The sequence below is a fragment of the Coregonus lavaretus genome, assembly GCF_964263955.1.
Source record: "Coregonus lavaretus genome assembly, contig: HAP1_SCAFFOLD_885, whole genome shotgun sequence".
Taxonomy (NCBI): Eukaryota; Metazoa; Chordata; class Actinopteri; order Salmoniformes; family Salmonidae; genus Coregonus; species Coregonus lavaretus.
Window position 1 is genome coordinate 16091 of NW_028166514.1, and position 16090 is coordinate 32180.

The following is a 16090-nucleotide window of genomic DNA, read 5'->3' on the forward strand; positions in this document are numbered from 1 at the left end:
CTACCAAACTGTCATGGAGTTCTATCAAACTGTCATAGAGTTCTATCAAACTGTCATGAGTTCTACCAAACTGTCATGGAGTTCTACCAAACTGTCATGGAGTTCTATCAAACTGTCATGGAGTTCTACCAAACTGTCATGGAGTTCTACCAAACTGTCATGGAGTTCTACCAAACTGTCATGGAGTTTTACCAAACTGTCATGGACTTCTACCAAACTGTCATGGAGTTCTATCAAACTTTCATGGAGTTCTATCAAACTGTCATGGAGTTCTACCAAACTGTCATGGAGTTCTATCATGGAGTTTCACCAAACTGTCATGGACTTCTACCAAACTGTCATGGAGTTCTATCAAACTTTCATGGAGTTCTATCAAACTGTCATGGAGTTCAATCAAACTGTCATGGAGTTCTATCATGGAGTTCTACCAAACTGTCATGGAGTTTTATCAAACTGTCATGGAGTTCTATCAAATTGTCATGGAGTTCTACCAAACTGTCATGGAGTTCTATCAAACTGTCATGGAGTTCTGTCAAACTGTCTTGGAGTTCTGTCAAACTGTCATGGAGTTCTACCAAACTGTCATGGAGTTCTGTCAAACTGTCTTGGAGTTCTGTCAAACTGTCATGGAGTTCTACCAAACTGTCATGGAGTTCTGTCAAACTGTCATGGAGTTCTGTCAAACTGTCATGCAGTTCTGTCAAACTGTCATGGAGTTCTGTCAAACTGTCATGGAGTTCTGTCAAACTGTCATGGAGTTTTACCAGACTGTCATGGAATTCTACAAAACTGTCATGGAGTTCTACCAAACTGTCATGGAGTTCTACCAAACTGTCATGGAGTTCTATCAAACTGTCATGGAGTTTTGTCAAACTGTCATGGAGTTCTACCAAATTGTCATGGAGTTCTACCAAACTGTAATGGAGTTCAATCAAACTGACATGGAGTTCTACCAAACTGTCATGAGTTCTATCAAACTGTCACGGAGTTCTACCAGACTGACATGGAGTTCTACCAAACTGTCATGAAGTTTTATCAAACTGTCATGGAGTTCTACCAAACTGTCATGGAGTTCTACCAAACAGTCATGGAGTTCTGTCAAACTGTCATGGAGTTCTATCATGGAGTTCTACCAAACTGTCATGGAGTTCCATCAAACTGTCATGGAGTTCTACCAAACTGTCATGAGTTCTACCAATTTGTCATGGAGTTCCATCAAACTGTCATGGAATTCTATCAAACTGTCATGGAGATCTACCAAACGGTCATGGAGTTCTATCAAACTGTCAAGATGTTCTGTCAAACTGTCATGGATTTCTACCAAACTTTCATGGAGTTCCATCAAACTGTCATGGAGTTCTATCATGGAGTTCTACCAAACAGTCATGGAGTTCTATCAAACTGTCATGGAGCTCTACAAAACTGTCATGACGTTTTATCAAACTGTCATGGAGTTTTACCAAACTGTCATGGAGTTCTACCAAACTGTCATGGAGTTCTGTTTAAACTATCATGTAGTTCTGTCAAACTGTCATGGAGTTCTATCAAACTGTCAAGGAGTTCTGTCAAACTGTCTTGGAGTTCTACCAAACTGTCATGGAGTTCCATCAAACTGTCATGGAGTTCTACCAAACTGTCATGCAGTTCTATCAAACTGTCAAGGAGTTCTGTCAAACTGTCTTGGAGTTCTACCAAACTGTCATGGAGTTCCATCAAACTGTCATGGAGTTCTACCAAACTGTCATGCAGTTCTATCATGGAGTTCTACCAAACTGTCATGGTGTTCTACCAAACTGTCATGACGTTTTATCAAACTGTCATGGAGTTTCACCAAACTGTCATGGAGTTCTACCAAACTGTCATGGAGTTCTGTTTAAACTATCATGTAGTTCTGTCAAACTGTCATGGAGTTCTATCAAACTGTCATGGAGTTCTGTCAAACTGTCTTGGAGTTCTGTCAAACTGTCATGGAGTTCTACCAAACTGTCATGGAGTTCTGTCAAACTGTCATGGAGTTCTGTCAAACTGTCATGCAGTTCTGTCAAACTGTCATGGAGTTCTGTCAAACTGTCATGGAGTTTTACCAGACTGTCATGGAATTCTACAAAACTGTCATGGAGTTCTACCAAACTGTCATGGAGTTCTATCAAACTGTCATGGAGTTCTGTCAAACTGTCATGGAGTTCTACCAAATTGTCATGGAGTTCTACCAAACTGTAATGGAGTTCCATCAAACTGTCATGGAGTTCTACCAAACTGTCATGAGTTCTATCAAACTGTCACAGAGTTCTACCAGACTGACATGGAGTTCTACCAAACTGTCATGAAGTTTTATCAAACTGTCATGGAGTTCTACCAAACTGTCATGGAGTTCTGTCAAACTGTAATGGAGTTCTACAAAACTGTCATGGAGTTCTACCAAACTGTCATGGAGTTCTACCAAACAGTCATGGAGTTCTGTCAAACTGTCATGGAGTTCTATCATGGAGTTCTACCAAACTGTCATGGAGTTCCATCAAACTGTCATGGAGTTCTACCAAACTGTCATGAGTTCTACCAATTTGTCATGGAGTTCCATCAAACTGTCATGGAATTCTATCAAACTGTCATGGAGATCTACCAAACGGTCATGGAGTTCTATCAAACTGTCAAGGAGTTCTGTCAAACTGTCATGGATTTCTACCAAACTGTCATGGAGTTCCATCAAACTGTCATGGAGTTCTACCAACTTGTCATGGACTTCTACCAAACTGTCATGGAGATCCATCAAACTGTCATGGAGATCCACAAAACTGTCATGGAGTTCTACCAAACTGTCAGGGAGTTCTATCAAACTGTCATGAGTTCTACCAAACTGTCATGGAGTTCTACCAAACTGTCATGGTGTTCCACCAAACTGTCATGACTTTTTATCAAACTGTCATGGAGTTTTACCAAACTGTCATGGAGTTCTACCAAACTGTCATGGAGTTCTGTTTAAACTATCATGTAGTTCTGTCAAACTGTCATGGACTTCTATCAAACTGTCATGGATTTCTGTCAAACTGTCTTGGAGTTCTGTCAAACTGTCATGGAGTTCTACCAAACTGTCATGGAGTTCTGTCAAACTGTCATGGAGTTCTGTCAAACTGTCATGCAGTTCTGTCAAACTGTCATGGAGTTCTGTCAAACTGTCATGCAGTTCTGTCAAACTGTCATGGAGTTCTGTCAAACTGTCATTGAGTTTTACCAGACTGTCATGGAGTTCTACAAAACTGTCATGGAGTTCTACAAAACTGTCATGGAGTTCTACAAAACTGTCTTGGAGTTCTACCAAACTGTCATGGAGTTCTACCAAACAGTCATGGAGTTCTGTCAAACTGTCATGGAGTTCTATCATGGAGTTCTACCAAACTGTCATGGAGTTCCATCAAACTGTCATGGAGTTCTACCAAACTGTCATGAGTTCTACCAATTTGTCATGGTGTTCCATCAAACTGTCATGGAATTCTATCAAACTGTCATTGAGATCTACCAAACTGTCATGGAGTTCTATCAAACTGTCAAGGAGTTCTGTCAAACTGTCATGGAGTTCTACCAAACTGTCATGGAGTTCCATCAAACTGTCATGGAGTTCTACCAAACTGTCATGGAGTTCTATCATGGAGTTCTACCAAACTGTCATGGTGTTCTACCAAACTGCCATGACGTTTTATCAAACTGTCATGGAGTTTCACCAAACTGTCATGGAGTTCTGTCAAACTGTCATGGAGTTCTGTCAAACTGTCTTGGAGTTCTGTCAAACTGTCATGGAGTTCTACCAAACTGACATGGAGTTCTACCAAACTGTCATGAAGTTTTATCAAACTGTCATGGAGTTCTACCAAACTGTCATGGAGTTCTACCAAACAGTCATGGAGTTCTGTCAAACTGTCATGGAGTTCTATCATGGAGTTCTACCAAACTGTCATGGAGTTCCATCAAACTGTCATGGAGTTCTACCAAACTGTCATGAGTTCTACCAATTTGTCATGGAGTTCCATCAAACTGTCATGGAATTCTATCAAACTGTCATGGAGATCTACCAAACGGTCATGGAGTTCTATCAAACTGTCAAGGAGTTCTGTCAAACTGTCATGGATTTCTACCAAACTGTCATGGAGTTCCATCAAACTGTCATGGAGTTCTACCAAACTGTCATGGAGTTCTATCATGGAGTTCTACCAAACTGTCATGGAGTTCTATCAAACTGTCATGGAGTTCTACAAAACTGTCTTGACGTTTTATCAAACTGTCATGGAGTTTTACCAAACTGTCATGGAGTTCTACCAAACTGTCATGGAGTTCTATCAAACTGTCATGGAGTTCTGTCAAACTGTCTTGGAGTTCTGTTAAACTGTCATGGAGTTCTACCAAACTGTCATGGAGTTCTGTCAAACTGTCATGGAGTTCTGTCAAACTGTCATGCAGTTCTATCAAACTGTCATGGAGTTCTTTCAAACTGTCATGGAGTTCTACCAAACTGTCATGGAGTTCTACCAAACTGTCATGGAGTTCTACCAGACTGACATGGAGTTCTACCAAACTGTCATGATTTTTTATCAAACTGTCATGGAGTTCTACCAAACTGTTATGGAGTTTTACCAAACTGTCATGGAGTTCTACCAAACTGTCATGGAGTTCTACCAACCAGTCATGGAGTTCTGTCAAACTGTCATGGAGTTCTGTCAAACTGTCATAGCGTTCTATCAAACTGTCATGGAGTTCTACCAAACAGTCATGGACTTCTACCAAACTTTCATGGAGTTCTATCAAACTGTCATAGACTTCTACCAAACTGTCATGGAGTTCTGTCAAACTGTCATGGAGTTCCATCAAACTGTCATGGAGTTCTATCAAACTGTCATGGAGTTCTACCAAACTGTCATGGACTTCTACCAAACTTTCATGGAGTTCTATCAAACTGTCATGGACTTCTACCAAACTGTCATGGAGTTCTGTCACACTGTCATGGAGTTCCATCAAACTGTCATGGAGTTCCATCAAACTGTCATGGAGTTCTGTCAAACTGTCATGGAGTTCTATCAAACTTTCATGGAGTTCTATCAAACTGTCATGGAATTCAATCAAACTGTCATGGAGTTCTATCATGGAGTTCTACCAAACTGTCATGGAGTTTTATAAACTGTCATGGAGTTCTATCAAACTGTCATGGAGTTCTACCAAACTGTCATGGAGTTCTATCAAACTTTCATGGAGTTCTATCAAACTGTCATGGAGTTCTACCAAACTGTCATGGAGTTCTATCATGGAGTTTTACCAAACTGTCATGGACTTCTACCAAACTGTCATGGAGTTCTATCAAACTTTCATGGAGTTATATCAAACTGTCATGGAGTTCAATCAAACTGTCATGGAGTTCTATCATGGAGTTCTAACAAACTGTCATGGAGTTTTATCAAACTGTCATGGAGTTCTATCAAACTGTCATGGAGTTCTACCAAACTGTAATGGAGTTCAATCAAACTGTCATGGAGTTCTACCAAACTGTCATGAGTTCTATCAAACTGTCACGGAGTTCTACCAGACTGACATGGAGTTCTACCAAACTGTCATGAAGTTTTATCAAACTGTCATGGAGTTCTACCAAACTGTCATGGAGTTCTACCAAACAGTCATGGAGTTCTGTCAAACTGTCATGGAGTTCTATCATGGAGTTCTACCAAACTGTCATGGAGTTCCATCAAACTGTCATGGAGTTCTACCAAACTGTCATGAGTTCTACCAATTTGTCATGGAGTTCCATCAAACTGTCATGGAATTCTATCAAACTGTCATGGAGATCTACCAAACGGTCATGGAGTTCTATCAAACTGTCAAGGAGTTCTGTCAAACTGTCATGGATTTCTACCAAACTTTCATGGAGTTCCATCAAACTGTCATGGAGTTCTACCAAACTGTCATGGAGTTCTATCATGGAGTTCTACCAAACTGTCATGGAGTTCTATCAAACTGTCATGGAGCTCTACAAAACTGTCATGACGTTTTATCAAACTGTCATGGAGTTTTACCAAACTGTCATGGAGTTCTACCAAACTGTCATGGAGTTCTGTTTAAACTATCATGTAGTTCTGTCAAACTGTCATGGAGTTCTATCAAACTGTCAAGGAGTTCTGTCAAACTGTCTTGGAGTTCTACCAAACTGTCATGGAGTTCCATCAAACTGTCATGGAGTTCTACCAAACTGTCATGCAGTTCTATCATGGAGTTCTACCACACTGTCATGGTGTTCTACCAAACTGTCATGACGTTTTATCAAACTGTCATGGAGTTTCACCAAACTGTCATGGAGTTCTACCAAACTGTCATGGAGTTCTGTTTAAACTATCATGTAGTTCTGTCAAACTGTCATGGAGTTCTATCAAACTGTCATGGAGTTCTGTCAAACTGTCTTGGAGTTCTGTCAAACTGTCATGGAGTTCTACCAAACTGTCATGGAGTTCTGTCAAACTGTCATGGAGTTCTGTCAAACTGTCATGCAGTTCTGTCAAACTGTCATGGAGTTCTGTCAAACTGTCATGGAGTTTTACCAGACTGTCATGGAATTCTACAAAACTGTCATGGAGTTCTACCAAACTGTCATGGAGTTCTACCAAACTGTCATGAAGTTCTATCAAACTGTCATGGAGTTCTGTCAAACTGTCATGGAGTTCTACCAAATTGTCATGGAGTTCTACCAAACTGTAATGGAGTTCCATCAAACTGTCATGGAGTTCTACCAAACTGTCATGAAGTTTTATCAAACTGTCATGGAGTTCTACCAAACTGTCATGGAGTTCTGTCAAACTGTAATGGAGTTCTACAAAACTGTCATGGAGTTCTACCAAACTGTCATGGAGTTCTACCAAACAGTCATGGAGTTCTGTCAAACTGTCATGGAGTTCTATCATGGAGTTCTACCAAACTGTCATGGAGTTCCATCAAACTGTCATGGAGTTCTACCAAACTGTCATGAGTTCTACCAATTTGTCATGGAGTTCCATCAAACTGTCATGGAATTCTATCAAACTGTCATGGAGATCTACCAAACGGTCATGGAGTTCTATCAAACTGTCAAGGAGTTCTGTCAAACTGTCATGGATTTCTACCAAACTGTCATGGAGTTCCATCAAACTGTCATGGAGTTCTACCAACTTGTCATGGACTTCTACCAAACTGTCATGGAGATCCATCAAACTGTCATGGAGATCCACAAAACTGTCATGGAGTTCTACCAAACTTTCAGGGAGTTCTATCAAACTGTCATGAGTTCTACCAAACTGTCATGGAGTTCTACCAAACTGTCATGGTGTTCCACCAAACTGTCATGACTTTTTATCAAACTGTCATGGAGTTTTACCAAACTGTCATGGAGTTCTACCAAACTGTCATGGAGTTCTGTTTAAACTATCATGTAGTTCTGCCAAACTGTCATGGACTTCTATCAAACTGTCATGGAGTTCTGTCAAACTGTCTTGGAGTTCTGTCAAACTGTAATGGAGTTCTACCAAACTGTCATGGAGTTCTGTCAAACTGTCATGGAGTTCTGTCAAACTGTCATGCAGTTCTGTCAAACTGTCATGGAGTTCTGTCAAACTGTCATGGAGTTTTACCAGACTGTCATGGAGTTCTACAAAACTGTCATGGAGTTCTACAAAACTGTCATGGAGTTCTACAAAACTGTCTTGGAGTTCTACCAAACTGTCATGGAGTTCTACCAAACAGTCATGGAGTTCTGTCAAACTGTCATGGAGTTCTGTCAAACTGTCATGGAGTTCTGTCAAACTGTCATGGAGTTCTATCATGGAGTTCTACCAAACTGTCATGGAGTTCCATCAAACTGTCATGGAGTTCTACCAAACTGTCATGAGTTCTACCAATTTGTCATGGTGTTCCATCAAACTGTCATGGAATTCTATCAAACTGTCATTGAGATCTACCAAACTGTCATGGAGTTCTATCAAACTGTCAAGGAGTTCTGTCAAACTGTCATGGAGTTCTACCAAACTGTCATGGAGTTCCATCAAACTGTCATGGAGTTCTACCAAACTGTCATGGAGTTCTATCATGGAGTTCTACCAAACTGTCATGGTGTTCTACCAAACTGCCATGACGTTTTATCAAACTGTCATGGAGTTTCACCAAACTGTCATGGAGTTCTACCAAACTGTCATGGAGTTCTGTCAAACTGTCATGGAGTTCTGTCAAACTGTCATGGAGTTCTATCATGGAGTTCTACCAAACTGTCATGGAGTTCCATCAAACTGTCATGGAGTTCTACCAAACTGTCATGAGTTCTACCAATTTGTCATGGAGTTCCATCAAACTGTCATGGAATTCTATCAAACTGTCATGGAGATCTACCAAACGGTCATGGAGTTCTATCAAACTGTCAAGGAGTTCTGTCAAACTGTCATGGATTTCTACCAAACTGTCATGGAGTTCCATCAAACTGTCATGGAGTTCTACCAAACTGTCATGGAGTTCTATCATGGAGTTCTACCAAACTGTCATGGAGTTCTATCAAACTGTCATGGAGTTCTACAAAACTGTCTTGACGTTTTATCAAACTGTCATGGAGTTTTACCAAACTGTCATGGAGTTCTACCAAACTGTCATGGAGTTCTATCAAACTGTCATGGAGTTCTGTCAAACTGTCTTGGAGTTCTGTTAAACTGTCATGGAGTTCTACCAAACTGTCATGGAGTTCTGTCAAACTGTCATGGAGTTCTGTCAAACTGTCATGCAGTTCTATCAAACTGTCATGGAGTTCTTTCAAACTGTCATGGAGTTCTACCAAACTGTCATGGAGTTCTACCAAACTGTCATGGAGTTCTACCAGACTGACATGGAGTTCTACCAAACTGTCATGAAGTTTTATCAAACTGTCATGGAGTTCTACCAAACTGTTATGGAGTTTTACCAAACTGTCATGGAGTTCTACCAAACTGTCATGGAGTTCTACCAACCAGTCATGGAGTTCTGTCAAACTGTCATGGAGTTCTGTCAAACTGTCATAGCGTTCTATCAAACTGTCATGGAGTTCTACCAAACAGTCATGGACTTCTACCAAACTTTCATGGAGTTCTATCAAACTGTCATAGACTTCTACCAAACTGTCATGGAGTTCTGTCAAACTGTCATGGAGTTCCATCAAACTGTCATGGAGTTCTATCAAACTGTCATGGAGTTCTACCAAACTGTCATGGACTTCTACCAAACTTTCATGGAGTTCTATCAAACTGTCATGGACTTCTACCAAACTGTCATGGAGTTCTGTCACACTGTCATGGAGTTCCATCAAACTGTCATGGAGTTCCATCAAACTGTCATGGAGTTCTGTCAAACTGTCATGGAGTTCTATCAAACTTTCATGGAGTTCTATCAAACTGTCATGGAATTCAATCAAACTGTCATGGAGTTCTATCATGGAGTTCTACCAAACTGTCATGGAGTTTTATAAACTGTCATGGAGTTCTATCAAACTGTCATGGAGTTCTACCAAACTGTCATGGAGTTCTATCAAACTTTCATGGAGTTCTATCAAACTGTCATGGAGTTCTACCAAACTGTCATGGAGTTCTATCATGGAGTTTTACCAAACTGTCATGGACTTCTACCAAACTGTCATGGAGTTCTATCAAACTTTCATGGAGTTATATCAAACTGTCATGGAGTTCAATCAAACTGTCATGGAGTTCTATCATGGAGTTCTAACAAACTGTCATGGAGTTTTATCAAACTGTCATGGAGTTCTATCAAACTGTCATGGAGTTCTACCAAACTGTAATGGAGTTCAATCAAACTGTCATGGAGTTCTACCAAACTGTCATGAGTTCTATCAAACTGTCACGGAGTTCTACCAGACTGACATGGAGTTCTACCAAACTGTCATGAAGTTTTATCAAACTGTCATGGAGTTCTACCAAACTGTCATGGAGTTCTACCAAACAGTCATGGAGTTCTGTCAAACTGTCATGGAGTTCTATCATGGAGTTCTACCAAACTGTCATGGAGTTCTGTCAAACTGTCATGCAGTTCTATCAAACTGTCATGGAGTTCTTTCAAACTGTCATGGAGTTCTACCAAACTGTCATGGAGTTCTACCAAACTGTCATGGAGTTCTACCAGACTGACATGGAGTTCTACCAAACTGTCATGAAGTTCTGTCAAACTGTCATGGAGTTCTACCAAACTGTTATGGAGTTCTACCAAACAGTCATGGAGTTCTGTCAAACTGTCATGGAGTTCTATCATGGAGTTCTACCAAACTGTCATGGAGTTCTGTCAAACTGTCATGCAGTTCTGTCAAACTGTCATGCAGTTCTATCAAACTGTCATGGAGTTCTTTCAAACTGTCATGGAGTTCTACCAAACTGTCATGGAGTTCTACCAAACTGTCATGGAGTTCTACCAGACTGACATGGAGTTCTACCAAACTGTCATGAAGTTTTATCAAACTGTCATGGAGTTCTACCAAACTGTTATGGAGTTTTACCAAACTGTCATGGAGTTCTACCAAACTGTCATGGAGTTCTACCAACCAGTCATGGAGTTCTGTCAAACTGTCATGGAGTTCTATCAAACTTTCATGGAGTTCTATCAAACTGTCATGGAATTCAATCAAACTGTCATGGAGTTCTATCATGGAGTTCTACCAAACTGTCATGGAGTTTTATAAACTGTCATGGAGTTCTATCAAACTGTCATGGAGTTCTACCAAACTGTCATGGAGTTCTATCAAACTTTCATGGAGTTCTATCAAACTGTCATGGAGTTCTACCAAACTGTCATGGAGTTCTATCATGGAGTTTTACCAAACTGTCATGGACTTCTACCAAACTGTCATGGAGTTCTATCAAACTTTCATGGAGTTATATCAAACTGTCATGGAGTTCAATCAAACTGTCATGGAGTTCTATCATGGAGTTCTAACAAACTGTCATGGAGTTTTATCAAACTGTCATGGAGTTCTATCAAACTGTCATGGAGTTCTACCAAACTGTAATGGAGTTCAATCAAACTGTCATGGAGTTCTACCAAACTGTCATGAGTTCTATCAAACTGTCACGGAGTTCTACCAGACTGACATGGAGTTCTACCAAACTGTCATGAAGTTTTATCAAACTGTCATGGAGTTCTACCAAACTGTCATGGAGTTCTACCAAACAGTCATGGAGTTCTGTCAAACTGTCATGGAGTTCTATCATGGAGTTCTACCAAACTGTCATGGAGTTCCATCAAACTGTCATGGAGTTCTACCAAACTGTCATGAGTTCTACCAATTTGTCATGGAGTTCCATCAAACTGTCATGGAATTCTATCAAACTGTCATGGAGATCAACCAAACGGTCATGGAGTTCTATCAAACTGTCAAGGAGTTCTGTCAAACTGTCATGGATTTCTACCAAACTTTCATGGAGTTCCATCAAACTGTCATGGAGTTCTACCAAACTGTCATGGAGTTCTATCATGGAGTTCTACCAAACTGTCATGGAGTTCTATCAAACTGTCATGGAGCTCTACAAAACTGTCATGACGTTTTATCAAACTGTCATGGAGTTTTACCAAACTGTCATGGAGTTCTGTTTAAACTATCATGTAGTTCTGTCAAACTGTCATGGAGTTCTATCAAACTGTCAAGGAGTTCTGTCAAACTGTCTTGGAGTTCTACCAAACTGTCATGGAGTTCCATCAAACTGTCATGGAGTTCTACCAAACTGTCATGCAGTTCTATCATGGAGTTCTACCACCCTGTCATGGTGTTCTACCAAACTGTCATGACGTTTTATCAAACTGTCATGGAGTTTCACCAAACTGTCATGGAGTTCTACCAAACTGTCATGGAGTTCTGTTTAAACTATCATGTAGTTCTGTCAAACTGTCATGGAGTTCTATCAAACTGTCATGGAGTTCTGTCAAACTGTCTTGGAGTTCTGTCAAACTGTCATGGAGTTCTACCAAACTGTCATGGAGTTCTGTCAAACTGTCATGGAGTTCTGTCAAACTGTCATGCAGTTCTGTCAAACTGTCATGGAGTTCTGTCAAACTGTCATGGAGTTTTACCAGACTGTCATGGAATTCTACAAAACTGTCATGGAGTTCTACCAAACTGTCATGGAGTTCTACCAAACTGTCATGGAGTTCTATCAAACTGTCATGGAGTTCTGTCAAACTGTCATGGAGTTCTACCAAATTGTCATGGAGTTCTACCAAACTGTAATGGAGTTCCATCAAACTGTCATGGAGTTCTACCAAACTGTCATGAAGTTTTATCAAACTGTCATGGAGTTCTACCAAACTGTCATGGAGTTCTGTCAAACTGTAATGGAGTTCTACAAAACTGTCATGGAGTTCTACCAAACTGTCATGGACTTCTACCAAACTGTCATGGAGTTCTGTCACACTGTCATGGAGTTCCATCAAACTGTCATGGAGTTCCATCAAACTGTCATGGAGTTCTGTCAAACTGTCATGGAGTTCTATCAAACTTTCATGGAGTTCTATCAAACTGTCATGGAATTCAATCAAACTGTCATGGAGTTCTATCATGGAGTTCTACCAAACTGTCATGGAGTTTTATAAACTGTCATGGAGTTCTATCAAACTGTCATGGAGTTCTACCAAACTGTCATGGAGTTCTATCAAACTTTCATGGAGTTCTATCAAACTGTCATGGAGTTCTACCAAACTGTCATGGAGTTCTATCATGGAGTTTTACCAAACTGTCATGGACTTCTACCAAACTGTCATGGAGTTCTATCAAACTTTCATGGAGTTATATCAAACTGTCATGGAGTTCAATCAAACTGTCATGGAGTTCTATCATGGAGTTCTAACAAACTGTCATGGAGTTTTATCAAACTGTCATGGAGTTCTATCAAACTGTCATGGAGTTCTACCAAACTGTAATGGAGTTCAATCAAACTGTCATGGAGTTCTACCAAACTGTCATGAGTTCTATCAAACTGTCACGGAGTTCTACCAGACTGACATGGAGTTCTACCAAACTGTCATGAAGTTTTATCAAACTGTCATGGAGTTCTACCAAACTGTCATGGAGTTCTACCAAACAGTCATGGAGTTCTGTCAAACTGTCATGGAGTTCTATCATGGAGTTCTACCAAACTGTCATGGAGTTCTGTCAAACTGTCATGCAGTTCTATCAAACTGTCATGGAGTTCTTTCAAACTGTCATGGAGTTCTACCAAACTGTCATGGAGTTCTACCAAACTGTCATGGAGTTCTACCAGACTGACATGGAGTTCTACCAAACTGTCATGAAGTTCTGTCAAACTGTCATGGAGTTCTACCAAACTGTTATGGAGTTCTACCAAACAGTCATGGAGTTCTGTCAAACTGTCATGGAGTTCTATCATGGAGTTCTACCAAACTGTCATGGAGTTCTGTCAAACTGTCATGCAGTTCTGTCAAACTGTCATGCAGTTCTATCAAACTGTCATGGAGTTCTTTCAAACTGTCATGGAGTTCTACCAAACTGTCATGGAGTTCTACCAAACTGTCATGGAGTTCTACCAGACTGACATGGAGTTCTACCAAACTGTCATGAAGTTTTATCAAACTGTCATGGAGTTCTACCAAACTGTTATGGAGTTTTACCAAACTGTCATGGAGTTCTACCAAACTGTCATGGAGTTCTACCAACCAGTCATGGAGTTCTGTCAAACTGTCATGGAGTTCTATCAAACTTTCATGGAGTTCTATCAAACTGTCATGGAATTCAATCAAACTGTCATGGAGTTCTATCATGGAGTTCTACCAAACTGTCATGGAGTTTTATAAACTGTCATGGAGTTCTATCAAACTGTCATGGAGTTCTACCAAACTGTCATGGAGTTCTATCAAACTTTCATGGAGTTCTATCAAACTGTCATGGAGTTCTACCAAACTGTCATGGAGTTCTATCATGGAGTTTTACCAAACTGTCATGGACTTCTACCAAACTGTCATGGAGTTCTATCAAACTTTCATGGAGTTATATCAAACTGTCATGGAGTTCAATCAAACTGTCATGGAGTTCTATCATGGAGTTCTAACAAACTGTCATGGAGTTTTATCAAACTGTCATGGAGTTCTATCAAACTGTCATGGAGTTCTACCAAACTGTAATGGAGTTCAATCAAACTGTCATGGAGTTCTACCAAACTGTCATGAGTTCTATCAAACTGTCACGGAGTTCTACCAGACTGACATGGAGTTCTACCAAACTGTCATGAAGTTTTATCAAACTGTCATGGAGTTCTACCAAACTGTCATGGAGTTCTACCAAACAGTCATGGAGTTCTGTCAAACTGTCATGGAGTTCTATCATGGAGTTCTACCAAACTGTCATGGAGTTCCATCAAACTGTCATGGAGTTCTACCAAACTGTCATGAGTTCTACCAATTTGTCATGGAGTTCCATCAAACTGTCATGGAATTCTATCAAACTGTCATGGAGATCAACCAAACGGTCATGGAGTTCTATCAAACTGTCAAGGAGTTCTGTCAAACTGTCATGGATTTCTACCAAACTTTCATGGAGTTCCATCAAACTGTCATGGAGTTCTACCAAACTGTCATGGAGTTCTATCATGGAGTTCTACCAAACTGTCATGGAGTTCTATCAAACTGTCATGGAGCTCTACAAAACTGTCATGACGTTTTATCAAACTGTCATGGAGTTTTACCAAACTGTCATGGAGTTCTGTTTAAACTATCATGTAGTTCTGTCAAACTGTCATGGAGTTCTATCAAACTGTCAAGGAGTTCTGTCAAACTGTCTTGGAGTTCTACCAAACTGTCATGGAGTTCCATCAAACTGTCATGGAGTTCTACCAAACTGTCATGCAGTTCTATCATGGAGTTCTACCACCCTGTCATGGTGTTCTACCAAACTGTCATGACGTTTTATCAAACTGTCATGGAGTTTCACCAAACTGTCATGGAGTTCTACCAAACTGTCATGGAGTTCTGTTTAAACTATCATGTAGTTCTGTCAAACTGTCATGGAGTTCTATCAAACTGTCATGGAGTTCTGTCAAACTGTCTTGGAGTTCTGTCAAACTGTCATGGAGTTCTACCAAACTGTCATGGAGTTCTGTCAAACTGTCATGGAGTTCTGTCAAACTGTCATGCAGTTCTGTCAAACTGTCATGGAGTTCTGTCAAACTGTCATGGAGTTTTACCAGACTGTCATGGAATTCTACAAAACTGTCATGGAGTTCTACCAAACTGTCATGGAGTTCTACCAAACTGTCATGGAGTTCTATCAAACTGTCATGGAGTTCTGTCAAACTGTCATGGAGTTCTACCAAATTGTCATGGAGTTCTACCAAACTGTAATGGAGTTCCATCAAACTGTCATGGAGTTCTACCAAACTGTCATGAAGTTTTATCAAACTGTCATGGAGTTCTACCAAACTGTCATGGAGTTCTGTCAAACTGTAATGGAGTTCTACAAAACTGTCATGGAGTTCTACCAAACTGTCATGGAGTTCTACCAAACAGTCATGGAGTTCTGTCAAACTGTCATGGAGTTCTATCATGGAGTTCTACCAAACTGTCATGGAGTTCCATCAAACTGTCATGGAGTTCTACCAAACTGTCATGAGTTCTACCAATTTGTCATGGAGTTCCATCAAACTGTCATGGAATTCTATCAAACTGTCATGGAGATCTACCAAACGGTCATGGAGTTCTATCAAACTGTCAAGGAGTTCTGTCAAACTGTCATGGATTTCTACCAAACTGTCATGGAGTTCCATCAAACTGTCAGGGAGTTCTACCAACTTGTCATGGACTTCTACCAAACTGTCATGGAGATCCATCAAACTGTCATGGAGATCCACAAAACTGTCATGGAGTTCTACCAAACTTTCAGGGAGTTCTATCAAACTGTCATGAGTTCTACCAAACTGTCATGGAGTTCTACCAAACTGTCATGGTGTTCCACCAAACTGTCATGACTTTTTATCAAACTGTCATGGAGTTTTACCAAACTGTCATGGAGTTCTACCAAACTGTCATGGAGTTCTGTTTAAACTATCATGTAGTTCTGCCAAACTGTCAT